This window comes from Hyla sarda, chromosome 1 (genome assembly GCF_029499605.1).
Source record: "Hyla sarda isolate aHylSar1 chromosome 1, aHylSar1.hap1, whole genome shotgun sequence".
Taxonomy (NCBI): domain Eukaryota; kingdom Metazoa; phylum Chordata; class Amphibia; order Anura; family Hylidae; genus Hyla; species Hyla sarda.
Genome location: NC_079189.1, coordinates 552,804,780 through 552,821,049, shown reverse-complemented (window position 1 = coordinate 552,821,049; position 16,270 = coordinate 552,804,780). Strand labels below are relative to the sequence as shown.

General features: G+C 46.4%; 1 long non-coding RNA gene across 1 annotated transcript in view; it reads left to right on the top strand.

The window, feature by feature from the left end:
* The window catches only part of LOC130293320 (uncharacterized), an 87,824-nt gene that overhangs the window by 1,978 nt on the left and 69,576 nt on the right, over nt 1–16,270 (top strand). The gene's annotated exons all lie outside the window — the stretch shown is intronic.

Below are 16,270 nucleotides of genomic sequence, written 5' to 3'. Positions count from 1 at the left end.
GCGCTACGTGTGACCTTACCCTTAGAGGTAACATTGCCATCCCGTATAATGGCAAGGTGGCGGTATAGTGGCCTAGAAACTAATGATAGGTTCACTTTAAGAAAAGTCAGTTTACATGTAATAATAATAATAATACACTTAATGTACTGTGAACAGGCAGTATACTCTCAGCATTTAGACTGATTTTCTTTGACAGTTTAGTGTAATTGTATCTAAGAATATGTTTATCCTGGTGGAGCGCAGGGTGGAACAGTGTTTAAACATTGACTCTATTCAATACACTGTGATGTCATCGATGGAGAGGGGCCACCGAGTATATTAAATGCAGAAACATCTACAACTTCAATATTGTTCTCCGTTTAGGGGGAATCAGCTTAGTGACTCGTTCCTATTTATATTTTAATCTGGTTATAATTAGAGAAAAAAACCTCACCGCTCACCGACAACAGATGTTGGGAAAGAACAATGTGAGGACCAGCAATGGGCTTGATGCACCAAACAGAACCTCTGGTGCAGGATGTTCCGAGAGCTAATGCAATAAATATAATGTTCATCTGTCTTAGCAGGATCTCAAGACAATGGGTTGCAATGCGAAAGGTGATGCAGGAATCTGGAATTAAAATGTACCTGTCATTAGCAAAAAAATGTTTATGTAATGTAGATAACACTATTATATGTACATTTGTAATATATATTGGTAAAAAAAATTGCATATCTTTGAATGAAAAAAAATGCTGGCCCTGCAGCTATTGCCTGTGTGTCTATGTGTGGAGACAAAATACAGGAAGTGAGGGCAGGACAAGCAGGGCTCTGTGCAGGCTCCTCTATTGTCAATCAGCCTGCTGTGTGAGCTGGGAGGGTGTCATAGAGCTTCAGTGTACAAAGCCCTGTTTGTCCTCAGTGCACAGAGCCCTGCTTGTCCTCAGTGTACAGAGCCCTTATTGTCCTCAGTGCACAGAGCCCTGCTTGTCCTTAGTGCACAGAGCCTTGTTTGTCCTCAGTGTACAGAGCCTTGCTTGTCCTCAGTGTACAGAGCCCTGCTTATCCTCACTGTACAGAGCCCTGCTTATCCTCAGTGTACAGGGCCCTGCTTTTCCTCAGTGTACAGAGCCCTGCTTGTCCTCACTGCACAGAGCCCTGCTTGTCCTCAGTGTACAGAGCTTTGCTTGTCCTCAGTGTACAGAGCCTTGCTTGTCCTCAGTGTACAGAGCCCTGCTTATCCTCACTGTACAGAGCCCTGCTTATCCTCAGTGTACAGGGCCCTGCTTTTCCTCAGTGTACAGAGCCCTGCTTGTCCTCACTGCACAGAGACCTGCTTGTCCTCAGTGTACAGAGCTTTGCTTGTCCTCAGTGTACAGAGCCCTGCTTGTCCTCAGTGTACAGAGCCCTGCTTGTCCTCACTACACAGAGCCTTGCTTGTCCTCAGTGTACAGAGCCTTGCTTGTCCTCAGTGTACAGAGCCCAGCTTGTCCTCAGTGTACAGTGCCCTGCGTGTTCTCACTGCACAGAGCCCTGCTTGTCCTCAGTGTACAGAGCCCTACTTCTCCTCAGTGTACAGAGCCATGCTTGATCTCAGTATACAGAGCCATGCTTGTCCTCAGTGTACAGAGCCCTGCTTGTCCTCACTGCACAGAGCCCTGCTTGTTCTCCCTGCACAGAGCCCTGCTTGTTCTCCCTGCACAGAGCCCTGCTTGTCATCACTGCACAGAGCCCTGCTTGTCCTCACTGCACAGAGCCCTGCTTGTATTGTGTCTCCAGACACAGGCAATAGCTAAAGGGACAAGCCAGGATTATTTTTTTCACCCCAAAAATATACACATTTTTTACCAAGATATATTACAAATATACATATAATGTTATTATGTACATTGTATAAAAAGTTTTTGAAAATGACAGGTGCACTTTAAATGAAAACATACAGTCTGTTCACCCACACTAAACCCAATACACTGGGTTATAGTGTGGGTGAACAGGAGTCCAATTAGTGATCATTGACTAAAATACGTAGGGATTTGCGCAAGGGAAGCAGGGCCCCACGGGCTTAATTTACATATCCATTGTCTGAGACCCCACGTCCCAGTGACATGGAGTCACTGGTCGTGTGAGCGCTGCAAAGAGCAGAGCACTCACATTAGTAGCGAGTCACAGACAATGAATATGTAAATTATATGGGCACTGTCAGATAAAAAAAAACTGTTTATATGTTGTACATCTTGGCAAAACATTAACCTTTCTAATTTCTTCATAAGAAAATTGTATTTCTTTTTTATAGAAATCATGGCTTATGAAATCATGGCTTTGTCCAAGCTGAAGCACTCGCATGGACAAAGTCCAGTAAATGAGGGTGGGCTAGCACTCCTCTGTGCTCTCTCTCCTGTCTGATAGCACTCTTCTGTGCTCTCTCCTGTCTGATAGCACTCCTCTGTGTTCTCTCCTGTCTGATAGCACCCCTCTCTGCTCTCTCCTGTCTGATAGGAATCCTCTGTGCTCTCTCCTGTCTGATAGTACTCCTCTGTGGTCTCTCCTGTCTGATAGTACTCCTCTGTGCTCTCTCCTGTGCTAGAAAAACCCTTTTAACTGTCATGACCGGGGGTGGACAGGGAGAGTGAACTCTAAGCTGTCCCTAATAACACTCTCCCTGCCTACTTGCCAATTCACCCTAAACAGCGAATTGACAACCTCAGTGCTGGTCCCTTCCTGCGCTAAAGTGCAATGGGCGTAAAAACAAATAATACTGTACATAGACAGTCACAGGTCAGAAACATAATGGTAAAACAACCAGATAAACCAGACAAGATATAAATATACAAACAAAGCAGGATATAGTGTCCTAACATACAGTTCAGAAACCGGAATCAAGATAAATGGCAGATATGAATAAATAAGACTAAAGACTAGATATGAAATGAGCAGAAACCAGAACAAGGAATAAACAGATGAACTGAATGTAAAACACTAAACAGGTAAGGAACATAGAACACTGTTCTGGTGTCTGGACACTAAACCCTTAACTCAAATCCCCACTCCAAACATGGAAGGAAATCAATGCTAACTCCAAATAGGCTTCTATCCAGCGGGCACATTCCACCGTGTGATAAAGATACTGGCCTAGAAGGAAACAGAAATATGTTACTCAGAACACTAGACTGAGAACAGGATGAGTCTGAACAGACTCCACAAAAGCCAAACTCCTAAACATGGAGGAATACAGATCAGGATACCAAACATGAATAATACAAAACCAAACTCCTATCATGGAGGAATAGAGATCAGGACACCAGAGAGAACAGACACAAGCGAGACTCACAGTGTGAACACAGACAAAGATCACAAGGTTAAAGCAGAACGGACATACATAATCCTAAAAACAGACAGATGTACTTTAGACTAAAATCTATTATAAAACATGCATATTAACCATAGCCAAAACACAGATATATAACAAGATAAGTACAAGGTGCAAGATGAATAGCACTGATCACCAGCACCCAGTAACACCTGAAGAGGCCTTTTGTACCTCCCAGGACTGGAGGGTTAACTCTTCCTAACCCATGGAAGAATAACACAGAAAACAGTACATCACAAACCTAGAGTCTGAATAGACCGCAAAACAGAAAAATACAAAAAACACTTAAAAGGACATTACATTAACATCTTTTATGTCCAGTATTGGCTGGTACAGTTCTGGCTGCCTGTAGCCACCACTAGGGGGAGCACACAGCATTCATATAGATTCTTTTGTATTATACCTATAAGTACCTTTAGTGCCATACCTACAGTAACTATTAAACCTACTAAAATTAAGACAAAAAACAATGATAAATTCTCCCCATAGTGTTTACAGGGTCGTTGTAAACACTATGGGGGGTATTTATCAAAACCTGTGTAGAAAAAAGAAAGTGGAGCACACAATGTCAGGAGAGCGCCACAGCCAATCAGCGGCCTCAGCTGACAACGCTCTGCTCTGACATTCTCTGTTAATATAACACTAGAGCACTAACCATAGGCAGAACGGGAGATCAACATGGAAATAGAGGTGGAGGTAAGTAAAACTGTTTGTTTTTTAGTGACGGGACATTGTTAATCGTTGTGACACATAAAGGGAGATGAAGGGGACACTAATGATTATGACACATGAGGGCAGATGAGGGGGGACACTAATGATCATAATACACGATGGCAGATAAGAGAACATTAATGATCGTGACACATGAGGGGAGATAAGAGGGAAACTAATGAGCTGACCAGTGCCACAACGTCATAGGTTATTTAACTGGAGTCATGCCCATCAGTTGTGGGCATGACCAAGCGGATTAGCTGTGAAACGGGACCATCGGACCCATGAGCAATGTAGAGCTCTGGTAACTTTCTTTCCCCCATCCCCGCTTTGTGCACTATGTGTGGATTGCTGAGGGGACACTAATGACTGATCATATGACATCATATTACATGTTATGTTATGGCTCCTAACGTTTTCTTGATGACTCCTATATTCCTAACAAATTTGTTAAGCCCTGATCTAATGATCTTTCAGAGACTGATTGCAACTAGTCCATCGAACAAATACGTATTAACTTACTTTTTTGAACTGAAACTATGATGACTGTAGAAAGTGTATTATTTTAAAATGATGATCACATGGGGAACAATTGAGTTAAAAGCAATAGCAAAGGAAGAGCCGTCTGGTTATATTAGGAGACATCCAATGAATAATATTTCTATAACAGAATTAATTAGACAATATGTAACATAACCTTGTTACAATATAGTTTGATTAGTGCAACTACCTAAATAGGGCAGTCAGATAAAGTCACATCAGTCTGACTTATAATGCAGTCCAGCTGTGGGCAGTGATGTCAGAAGCAAAGGACTACTGTGTGTTTTATACTAGCAGGGCTCGTTACTTCCAAAATATTACATATGTTCTGTGCTTAAGGCTTGGAACAAGGGAAATTGGTGAGCAATTGAAATTTAAATTTCACATTGGAAGTCTCAGAATGTCAGACAGATGGTTATTGTTGCTGATTCAAAATGACTCAGATGGGAAGCCGGCCAGCTTTTAAGGTCAACTTCCAAAAAAGTTCAGCAAAATTGAGAAACAAAATAAAATGACCTGAATGTATTTGAATAATAACTATGTAGCAGTGATATAGCATGGACTCGACATTCCACACTAATGCTACTCAGGAGAACCGCTTCTCCTCCAGTGCGATCTGTGGCATTTGCCAATGTATGTATTTCATGTCGAAATTGTTGGATCTGGGGCCAGTAATGTTATTGCAAGGAATAGATTTAGTGAGAAAATGTTTGGACAGATTCCTTTAAGATAATTTGCTCTCTTGAGTAAGTTCTTTAAGTTCAGGCTGTAATGTTCAAAAGGCTACAGGTGTAGTCTTATACCAGTCATATACTGAAATTTGATCTCCGATCCAGAATTTTACCCAAGATTGTTTAAATAACAGGGTGACATTTTAATTTGAATAACTTTATTCCCTGTCAGTCGCACCTGGTTTTCATAAAATTTTCACTAACATCAGTAACATTACAGGCTCCTATCTTTTTGTTTTATTCTCATTCTTATGTGGCGTCGGGTGTGAGGTGCAGGGTAGATGTTATAACCCAAGGGGCAGATGTTATTAACCCCTTCTTGTTGTGACGCCAGGTCGTGGTTTAGCCTTAACCACCCGAAGGTAGTACCGCTGGTCCTGGGCATGGAACGGGGCAATGAAGACACCACCGCCAAGTTACGGACAACGGTAGCTTTACTGAGGGTAGACAGGTGATACAGTCTATGCAGTAGAGCCAATACCCCAAAAAGGTGACCAGTGACACAGGGGTACCTCGCAGACTTGATGGGACTTGCAGTATGTAGAGACACTTTAGTGTAGACCACGGTGACTATATAGAAGACTTGATTTGACTGACTTGACAATTGACATGAAGATGACTTTGAGCTTACTTAAGCTGCCTTGTGGCTGCAGACTTTATGCTTGAGGCCTCCAATGCTCTGAACACACACACACACACACACACACACACTGAGATGACTGCACTGCACCTCAGCAGGAATAGCAATGAGCTAAGATAGAGATTGCAGCCCCTCCCCTGGTTTTATAGGGGGCTGTGCAAGGAGCCCATAGGTCACTTGGGAGGTCACCTGGTCACTAGTGTCTCCTGGGTAACCATCACATGGTAACAGCTATTAACCTCTTAAGGACATAGGACGTTCTCTAACGTCCCCACTACCTGGGCTTTAATGCCCAAGGACGTTAGAGAACGTCCTGTTGTATTTCCGATCTCTGCCGCTCGCCGGGCAGAGATCGGAACTGGATGCCTGCTGAAATCCTTCAGCAGGCATCCAGGGCAAACGCCGAAGGGGGCCATGTAGGCCCCCCATGTCGGCGATCGCCGCAAATCGCAAGGGAAATTGCCCTTGCGATCTGCGGCGATACCGGGCTGATCGGGTCTCTGGGACCCCACCGCCCGGTAATTTCGCATGATCCCGGCTGTCACAGACAGCCAGGACCATGCTGGAGCCTAGGAGCGAGGTGGCAAGCCTGCCACCTCCTCCGATCCCCTGCGATCCGTCGGTTAGTTAACCGACCAATCGCAGGAGGGGGGGGCGGTTACTTCCTCCCGTCCTGCCCGGCCCCTTGAAGTCCGGAGAGGACGGGAGGAAGACCGGAGGACGCAGCGGGGGACGGGGGAGTGCTGGGGACCAGCCCTGGTACTTACCTCGTCCCTGAAGACCCGGATCCCGGCGAGGAAGATGGCGGCGGCGGCGACAGGTGAGTAGATCTTCAGCAGCGGTCGGGCCCTTTACAGCAATGCACGTCGCCGTAAAGCGACATGCATTGCTGTAATAGGACCCTGTAAACTACAACTCCCAGCATGCCCAGACAGCCCTTGGCGTCTGGGCATGCTGGGAGTTGCAGTTTTGCAACATCTGGAGGTCCACAGTTTGGAGACCACTGTGCCCTTCCAGATGTTGCAAAACTACACATTCTCAGCATGCCCTTACTGTCCAGGCATGCTGGGAGTTGTAGTTCTGTAACATCTGGCCCTTCAGATGTTGCAGAACTACAACTCCCAGCATGCCTGGACAGTTTTGGCATACTGGGAGTTGTAGTTTTGCAACATCTGGAAGGGCACAGATTGGGAACCACTGTATTAGTGGTCTGCAAACTGCAGTCCTCCAGATGTTGCAAAACTACAACTCCCAGCATGCTGGGAGTTGTAGTTCGGCAACATCTGGCTCTAAAGATGTTGCCGAACTACTACTTCCAGCATGCCTGAGAATGCTGGGAGTTGTGGTTTTGCAACAACTGGAGGCACACTGGTTGGGAAACATTGTCTGTTTCCTAACTCAGTGTTTCCCAACCCGTGTGCCTCCAGCTGTTGCAAAACTATAACTACCAGCATGCACTGATAAACTGTGCATGCTGGGAGTTGTAGTTTTGTAAAAGCTGGAGGTCCCCCCCCCCTGTGAATGTACAGGGTACATTCACATGGGCAGGGGGCTTACAGTGAGTATCAGGCTGCAAGTTTGCGATGCAGCAAATTTTGCGCGGCAGCTCAAACTCGCAGCGGGAACTCGCTGTAATCCCCCGCCTGTGTGACTGTACCCTAAAAACACTTCACTACACTACACTAACACAAAATAAAATAAAAAGTAAAAAACACTACATATACACATACCCCTACACAGCCCCCTCCCCTCCCAATAAAAATGAAAAACGTCCGGTACGCCACTGTTTCCAAAATGGAGCCTCCAGCTGTTGCAAAACAACAACTCCCAGTATTGCTGGACAGCCGTTGACTGTCCAAGCATGCTGGGAGTTTTGCAACAGCTGGAGGCACCCTGTTTGGGAATCACTATCGTAGAATACCCCTATGTTCACCCCTATGCAAATCCCTAATTCAGGCCTCAAATGCGCATGGCGCTCTCACTTTGGAGCCCTGTCGTATTTCAAGGCAACATAATAGGGTCACATATGGGGTATCACCGTACTCGGGAGAAATTGTGTTACAAATTTTGGGGGGATTTTTCTCCTTTAACCCCTTATGAAAAGGTGAAGTTGGGGTCTACAACAGTGTGTTAGTGTAAAAAAATAAATTTTTTACACTAAAACGCTGGTGTTGCCCTATACTGTTCATTTTGACAAGAGGTAAAAGGGAAAAAAGCCCCCCAAAATTTGTAATGCAATTTCTCCCGAGTACGGAGATACCCCATAAGTGGGCGTAAAGTTCTCTGGGGGCGCACAACAAGGCCCAGAAGGGAGAGTGCACCATGTACATTTGAGGTGATTTGCACAGGGGTTGCTGATTGTTACAGCGGTTTTGACAAACGCAAAAAAAAAAAAAAAACACATGTGACCCCATTTCGGAAACTACACCCCTCACGGAATGTAATGAGGGGTGAAGTGAGAATTTACACCCCACAGGTGTCTGACAGATCTTTGGAAGAGTGGGCTGTGCAAATTAAAAATTTTGTACAGCCCACTGTTCCAAAGTTCTGACAGACACCAGTGGGGGGCAAATGCTCACTGTACACCTTGTTACGTTCCTCAAGGGGTCTAGTTTCCAAAATGGCATGCCATGTGGGGGTTATTTTGCTGTCCTGGCACCATAGGGGCTTCCTAAATGCGACATGCCCCCCGACCAAAATTTGCTCTCCAAAAGCCAAATATGACTCCTTCTCTTCTGAGCATTGTAGTTCGCCCGTAGTGCACTTCAGGTCCACTTATGGGGTACCTTCATACTCAGAAGAGATGGGATTACAAATTTTGGGGAGTATTTTCTGCTATTAACCATTGCAAAAATGTGAAATTTGGGGGGAAACACACATTTTAGTGAAAAAATATATATATTTTTTTACATATGCAAAAGTCGTGAAACCCCTGTGGGGTATTAAGGCTCACTTTATTCCTTGTTACGTTCCTCAAGGGGTCTAGATTCCAAAATGGTATGCCATGTGAGGGTTTTTTGCTGTTGTGGCACCATAGGGGCTTCCTAAATGTGATATGCCCCCCGACCAAAATTTGCTCTCCAAAAGCCAAATATGACTCCTTCTCTTCTGAGCATTGTAGTTCGCCCGTAGTGCACTTCAGGTCCACTTATGGGGTACCTCCATACTCAGAAGAGATGGGGTTACAAATTTTGGGGGGTATTTTCTGCTATTAACCCTTGCAAAAATGTGAAATTTGGGGGGAAACACACATTTTAGTGAAAAAAGATTTTTTTTTTTTTACATATGCAAAAGTCGTGAAACACCTGTGGGGTATTAAGGTTCACTTTACCCCTTGTTACGTTCCCCAAGGGGTCTAGTTTCCAAAATGGTATGCCATGTGGGGATTTTTTGCTGTTCTGGTACCATAGGGGCTTCCTAAATGCAACATGCCCCCCAAAAACCATTTCAGAAAAACGTACTCTCCAAAATTCCCTTGTCGCTCCTTCGCTTCTGAGCCATCTACTGCGCCCGCCGAACACTTTACATAGACATATGAGGTATGTGCTTACTCGAGAGAAATTGGGCTACAAATACAAGCATAAATTTTCTCCTTTTACCCCTTGTAAAAATTGAAAAATTGGGTCTACAAGAACATGCGAGTTTAAAAAATGAAGATGGTGAATTTTCTCCTTCACTTTGCTGCTATTCCTGTGAAACACCTAAAGGGTTAAAACGCTGACTGAATGTCATTTTGAATACTTTGGGGGGTGCAGTTTTTATAATGGGGTCATTTGTGGGGTATTTCTAATATGAAGACCCTTCAAATCCACTTCAAACCTGAACTGGTCCCTGAAAAATAGTGAGTTTGAAAATTTTGTGAAAAATTGGAAAATTGCTGCTGAACTTTGAAGCCCTCTGGTGTCTTCCAAAAGTAAAATCACGTCAATTTTATGATGCAATCATAAAGTAGACATATTGTATTTGTGAATAAATTTTTTTTTTTATTTGGAATATCCATTTTCCTTACAAGCAGAGAGCTTCAAAGTTAGAAAAATGCAAAATTTTCAATTTTTTCAGCAAATTTTCACATTTTTCACTAAGAAACGATGCAAGTATCGACAAAATTTTACCAATAACATAAAGTAGAATATGTCACGAAAAAACAATCTCGGAATCAGAATGATAACTAAAAGCATTCCAGAGTTATTAATGTTTAAAGTGACAGTGGTCAGATGTTCAAAAAACGCTCCGGTCCTAAGGTGTAAAATGGCCTGGTCCTTAAGGGGTTAAAGAAACAGTCTATTTTATTATACAACTTTTGTACTTAGGAGATAACACATAAAGGGGGTCCTGGGGACATGGAGAGACTATGCCTGACAGGGCAGGAGAAGTGCAGGGACACACCATCCCATACTGGGCCACCTCAAACTCCCCCTCTTTAATGGAGTCATCCTCGACGCCCAGTCCTGGAGGGTGGAGGACCGGAATGACCACAGGGGCCACAGACAGTTCCTGGAGCATTTCTGCAGGTCTGATGTAGATGAACAGAGGAACACAAGAGTCCATGTAGCATAAAATGTCCTTACACGCTCCAAACATGTGAGGCTTATTAAACTATGTAACTGCTTTAGGAATACAACTATAGGACAATATACATAACAATATACATTACTTTTTCGGATTGGGTTTTTTACCCAATGCCTTGGCTTCTGGAGTTCCTCGGTTGGACACACTTCCCCCCAGAACTCTACATACATTACTAGACAACATTAGACATTAGTGTTACCTTATTACTGTACATGTGCGGTTAGTTATCAGGAATACCTTCTGGCCAGTAAAGTATCCCGGGCACGTGGACACAAGAAAATGTTAGACACTCTCATAATATATAATTGTGGACTGTTACTATAGTAAAGGCTACAGCCATAATGTAGATATAGACATATGTATACTATTTAATATGGGGTTAGTTACCTATGTGTGGTACATAACTTTTATGTGGGAAACTAATCCCTATACTGTTGTCCTAGCAGTGAGGTAGTAGTGACGTCCCTCCTGACTGGGTCAGGATACCTCCTTTAAAAATTGCCAGATGCAAAAGACACTGTACACTTTGACTTTACTGTACAAACAGGTCATATACACTTTATAACATTATACTATAACAATTATAGTACATGAACGCAGTTATTTACTCATGCAAATGAGTGAGCAAAAATATATTACTATAACAATATGTACACCAGTGTCCATTGTACCACTCTACAGTCCAGGTACATTATAGAGTTCTTGGTAAAGAATCTCGGCTTAGAGCTGGGCACACACTTACGAAATTGGTTGCAACAAAACCTCTTGACAAGTCCGTCAGGCGCTGTACTTGAATGTTGATGTAGAAACCTGGAACAACAAAAAAGTATTCCCACACAGTACACAGTTTTTTCGACCACAATGGTAAGTTACTTGACTGACAAGATGCTCCTTATTATGGCATCTTTTCATCCCAGCCTCGCCGGTCGGTTCACTTCCTAGGTTGTGACATGAATCTAGGGCCACGAGACTGGGCCCCCTCCATGGGGTTGACGTGTGTGTTCCACAAGACGTGGGACAAATGGGACTCAGTCATGGTTGGACTCACAGTGACCACCACTTGTACCGCAGCAGCTTGTGCCACTGGGGGATGAACAGGTTGTGCCTGTTGGACCGGCCAAAGCTCTGCAACAGCTGGAGTAGGCCGAGGCACTTTGGTTGCTGCCCGCTGATTAGGCCAAACCTCCTCGACCACAGGAGTAGGCCTGTGCACATCCTCAGATGACTCTGCCAGGTATATGAGCCATAGCAGGCGCCTCGTATATGAAGATCACCTCTCAGGTGGTACCTTTGACTTTCGGTGGCAGCAACCCAAAGGGATCTGCATCCCAGTCGTCTGAAGGGAAATAAGCAAATGGAATCTGAGTTGGATTCTTCGGACGGGTCACTGCAGCTGCCCACTCTCCTCTCATGCTCTGCATAGACGTGTACTCCACAACTCCCTGCTCTCAAGAGAATGCATTGCTGGGGAAAATAGTCCCTCTGTACTGCCTGTCAATTGACTAGGATGGTTCCTCCATGACGGCAGTCCATAAGGGGGCCAAACTCTCGTACCTTGTCAAACTTCACCACCCTCGTGCGGCGGCGTTCAAGGGGTGGCTCACCCTCTCGTGGATGCTTCAATTTTCTTATGTACAGGGCCTCCAGGGTGTTGCTGCGCCTGTCGCACCTCAAATGGCAGCAGCTTTGGCCCATACTGCTCCATTCTCTGAGCCCTCAGTCCCTCCACAATTTCAGCCACTTTAGCATCTCTTTTGGCCCTTTTGGACTGGGCCGAAGGAACTGGGGGATGAGACTTCCCTGGCAGGGGAAGAAGGTGCTCCCTCATGTACTGGATCAAACTGGGCTCATCGCGGAATAACCACTTATGCAAAGGGGTGACGGTGGACAGACAACAGACTTCGGGCCTGTTTTTTTTCCTCAGGGCTAGGGGTGGAAGGAGGGGTAGAAAACGTGGCCTCAGCCGGGGTACTCACTTCCAATTCTTCCATCAGGATTTCGGCCCAGGACCCCCAGGTCCGGTGGTGAGGGGACAACCTCACTGGCGATGATGCGCTTGATGACTTTGATGCGTCCTCCCCTGGGGTTGCTGGCCAGTCCCTGTCATCCTCCGGCAGTGGGACTAGGTGGCAGGCTTCCTCGGCCCCGAGAGACAGAGTTAGATTAGGGGGGAGGACTTGTGGCATATGGCGCACACCTGTATCCTGTTCGTGATGCCAAAAAGTTGTGGCGTCGGGGTGTGGGGTGCAGGGTAGATGTTATAACCCAAGGGGCAGATCTTATGAACCCCTTCTTGTGGAGACGCCAGGTTGTGGTTTAGCCTTAACCACCCGAAGGTAACACCGCTGGTCCTGGGCTAGGCACGGGGCAATGAAGACACCAATGCCAAGTTACGGACGACGGTAGCTTTACTGAGGGTAGACAGATGACACAGTCTATGCAGTACAGCCAATATCCCAAGGAGGTGACCAGTGACATGGGGACCTCGCAGACTTACTGGGACTTGCAGTATGTAGAGACACTTTAGTGCAGGCCACGGTGACTAAATAGACACACTGAGATGACTGCACTGGACCTCAGCAGGAATAGCAATGAGCTAAGAGCTCCAAGAGAGAGATTGCAGCCCCTCCCCTAGCTTTGCAAGGAACCCATAGGTCACTTGGGAGGTCACCTGGTCACTAGTGCCTCCTGGGTAACAATCACATGGTAACAGCTATTAAAGAAACAGTTCATTTCATTATACAACTTATGTGCATAACCACACAAATTGTAAGAGTACTCCCAGAGGACTGTTTTGGATGTCCCTGACATGGACAGAAGTGTCAGCAGAGAGCACAGTGGTCAGACTGGAAAAAGCTACACAACTTCCTCTGAAGTATACAGCAGCTGATAAGTACTGGAATGGTTAAGATTTTTAATAAGAAGTAATTTGAAAATCTGTATAACTTTCTGGCACAAGTTGATTTGAAAACATTTGTTTTCCACTGGAGTGCCCCTTTAATTCGAGTTGTTTGTGGGATTAGCTTGGCATGATTAGATTGGCCCTCCAGAGTACTAGAGGTTACCATAATAAGCCCCAAAGATAAAGAAATTGAGAGCTTACTTTGAAACCAGTCATTTAATACTTAGGTTTCTTTTTTATTGGAGCAATCAGGAAATAATTGACCATATATTATGTGTCCGCAATGATAACAACAAACTTTCCAATTAAAGTAAACATAACCATGTAGATGGGAGGTAAGCCCACAAAATTATTTGCTGTAATATGTCCAAGGATTCACAGTCTTACACTAAATGCTGTTAGTGGTAGTTATTACTGAGCACCAATAATGTGGCCCCAAATTTTTTTTTCCAAATTCTGTTCAATGGCTAATCCATGTCACAGAACTACCCTCTAGAATATATATTACACCAGGAAAATGCTTATAGGCACTAGTACAATTTTTCTTTCAGTCACTGACTTACTTCTCAAGTTGGTTGAACTGAGAAAGTGTTACGCCGAGCGCTCCGGGTCCCCGCTCCTCCCCGGAGCGCTCACGGCGTCTCTCTCCCTGCAGCGTCCCGGTCCCCTGCTGTCATGTGCTGGCGCGCGCGGCTCCGCTCTCTAGGGCGCGCGCGCCAGCTCTATGAGACTTAAAGGGCCAGTGCACCAATGATTGGTGCCTGGCCCAATTAGCTTAATTGGCTTCCACCTGCTCCCTGGCTTTATCACATCACTTCCCCTGCACTCCCTCGCCGGATCTTGTTGCCTTGTGCCAGTGAAAGCGTTTAGTGTTGTCCAAAGCCTGTGTTACCTGAACTCCTGCTATCCATCTTGACTACGAACCTTGCCGCCTGCCCCGACCTTCTGCTACGTCTGACCCTGCCTCTGCCTAGTCCTTCTGTCCCACGCCTTCTCAGCAGTCAGCGAGGTTGAGCCGTTGCCAGTGGATACGACCTGGTTGCTACTGTCGCAGCAAGACCATCCCGCTTTGCGGCGGGCTCTGGTGAACACCAGTAGCCTCTTAGAACCGGTCCACCAGCACGGTCCACGCCAATCCCTCGCTGACACAGTGGATCCACAACCTGTAAGCCGAATCGTGACAGTAGATCCGGCCATGGATCCCGCTGAGGTGCCGCTGCCAAGTCTCGCTGACCTTACCACGGTGGTCGCTCAGCAATCGCAGCAGATTGCCCAACAAGGACAGCAGCTGTCGCAGTTGACCGCCACGTTACAGCAACTTCTGCCTCTGCTACAGCAGCAACCATCTCCTCCGCCAGCTCCTGCACCTCCTCCGCAGCGAGTGGCCGCTCCTAGCCTCCGCTTGTCCCTGCCGGACAAATTTGATGGGGACTCTAGACTCTGCCGTGGATTTCTGTCTCAATGTTCCCTGCATATGGAGATGTTGTCGGACTTGTTTCCTACAGAACGGTCTAAGGTGGCGTTCGTAGTGAGCCTTCTTTCAGGAAAGGCCTTGTCTTGGGCCACACCGCTCTGGGACCGCAATGATCCTGCCACAGCCACAGTCCAGTCCTTCTTCGCTGAAGTCCGTAGTGTCTTCGAGGAACCAGCCCGAGCTTCTTCTGCCGAGACTGCCCTGCTGAACCTGGTCCAGGGTAATTCTTCAGTGGGCGAGTACGCCATCCAATTTCGTACTCTTGCTTCCGAATTATCATGGAATAACGAGGCTCTCTGCGCGACCTTTAAAAAAGGCCTATCCAGTAGCATCAAGGATGTGCTGGCCGCACGAGAGATTCCTGCCAACCTGCAAGAACTTATCCATTTGGCCACCCGCATTGACATGCGTTTTTCTGAGAGACATCAGGAGCTCCGCCAGGAAAAAGACTTAGATCTCTGGGCACCTCACCCACAGTATCCTTTGCAATCTACGCCTGGGCCTCCCGCCGAGGAGGCTATGCAAGTGGATCGGTCTCGCCTGACCCAGGAAGAGAGGAATCGCCGTAGGGAAGAAAATCTTTGTCTGTACTGGGCCAGTACCGAGCACTTCTTGGTGGATTGCCCTATTCGTCCTCCACGTCTGGGAAACGCACGCACGCACCCAGCTCACGTGGGTGTGGCGTCTCTTGGTTCAAAGTCTGCTTCTCCACGTCTCACGGTGCCCGTGCGGATTTCTCCTTCAGCCAACTCCTCCCTCTCAGCCGTGGCCTGCTTGGACTCTGGTGCCTCTGGGAATTTCATTTTGGATTCTTTGGTGAATAAATTCTGCATCCCGGTGATCCGTCTCGTCAAGCCGCTCTACATTTCCGCGGTCAACGGAGTTAGATTGGATTGCACCGTGCGTTACCGCACAAAACCCCTCTTAATGTGCATTGGACCCCACCACGAAAGGATTGAATTTTTCGTCCTTCCCAACTGCACCTCTGAGGTCCTCCTCGGTCTGCCATGGCTCCAGCTTCATTCTCCCACCCTTGACTGGACCACCGGGGAGATCAAGAACTGGGACTCTGCTTGCCACAAGAAATGCCTCTCCTCCCCTCCCAGTCCCGTCAGGCAAGCCTCAGTGTCTCCTCATGGCCCCCGTCCTGGTGTCACCCTGCCCCGTGCCAAGCTTCACCCTCTGCCCTCCCTCCCCATTCCCACTCCTGCTGTACGGCCTGCCTTTGAGGAAACCCTTCAATCACTCCCGGTGTCCTCATCCCATGGGAAGCAGTTACCGGACAAAGAAAGGGGGAGACCTAAGTGGGGGGGGTACTGTTACGCCGAGCGCTCCGGGTCCTCGCTCCTCCCCGGAG